Below are 1391 nucleotides of genomic sequence, written 5' to 3'. Positions count from 1 at the left end.
TCTCTTCATTCATCAACTCTTCAAAGTATTCTTTCCATCTTTCCAACTGACAACTGATATCTGTGTCTGCCAATCAAATGAGCTTATTTGACTGTCTCTGGTCTGAGCATGCTCTTCCAAAAGAAGAGGATTCAGAATGAAACCCAGCTGTTGCTTTTAGGGATTTCATTTTTTCTGTCTTCAATCCATTTTTGTTTTTGTTTTCAGTGACCCATTTCCAGCTTTTCTACTATTTCTCTTTCATTTCCATTTTCCCCTGGAGCATAAAACCTTTATGAAGAATGTCTCTGCTCCTTCTGCACATGTATCTTCACACTGAAGATGAACAAATTCATAGAAACATTTTTCTGTGTGAAAAATGGACTTCAGTCATTCAAATATTTTGAACTTTTTGTCCATAGTTGTAGTCAATTCTTTGACATTTCTCAGATGTGTTACTCCTCACTCTGATCTCCTTGTAGCTGATGTTTCTCCTCTTCCTCCACTTTTCAGGGTGAGGGTGAAGACCAGGTCCTGTGATGGGCCGTGACAGGATCTGGTCTGGTTTCAGTTACCAAGAAAATCAAAATGATCCATTTCTGAATGAAAGCTCATCACCAGCTAATTGCAAATGTTCTTTTGTTAGAAGCTGGGTAAAGTATGATGCACTGGGGTTCTGTCCTCCATTTTCATCTACTTCTCCTCTGTTATTCATTATTTATTTTTCAATGAGTTCTGCATGCCTCTGTTGGTGCAGTGTGATTCATGTGCTGTTCCTTCTTTCCCACTACCCTCTGGGGAGTGCGGGAGAGACTGCAGTTTCCAGGAGGGTCGTCGGTGCTCCTGTTCCTGGCAGTGGACCTCGTCACTGGCTCGCTTTGTGTCTCGGAGTGGGAGAGCTTCCAGGAGGCTCGTCTGTTCTTGGCAGTGGACCTCGCCTCTGGCACGTCTCGCATCCCCAGCTGTCCTCCAGACCATCTGCTACAATATTTAAACTTGTAGTTGTAGAGATAGATCAGCTAATTCCTCTTTAACAGTCCTGGTATCTCCTGTCCATCCTGGGATAGGATCTCTCCCTCATGTGGGAATCCCTAAGGTTTCTTCTTTTTTTCTGAATCTGATTTTTTAGGAGTTTTTCCTTACCGAGAGGGAGGGTCTAAGTGCAGGGAGGATAACCTGAATACCAGTTTTAATTAGTCTGTTTAGTTAAGCAATTAGCTCATGTTCATATCTTATGACCGACCTTCTGCTTCTGTAAAATTACCGGCATAAGGCTCAAAGAGCTAATTGTTTTTGTGATATTGGGCTGTACAAATAAAGTTGGATTGGATTTTGTTATGGCCTTGCAATCAGTTCAAGAAGTTATAGCTTAGATTTCAGTGTGGCTTAAATGCTGCAAAATCTAAACCAAA

This window comes from Oryzias melastigma, unplaced genomic scaffold, assembly GCF_002922805.2.
Source record: "Oryzias melastigma strain HK-1 unplaced genomic scaffold, ASM292280v2 sc00540, whole genome shotgun sequence".
Taxonomy (NCBI): domain Eukaryota; kingdom Metazoa; phylum Chordata; class Actinopteri; order Beloniformes; family Adrianichthyidae; genus Oryzias; species Oryzias melastigma.
This window is presented reverse-complemented; position numbering follows the sequence as displayed.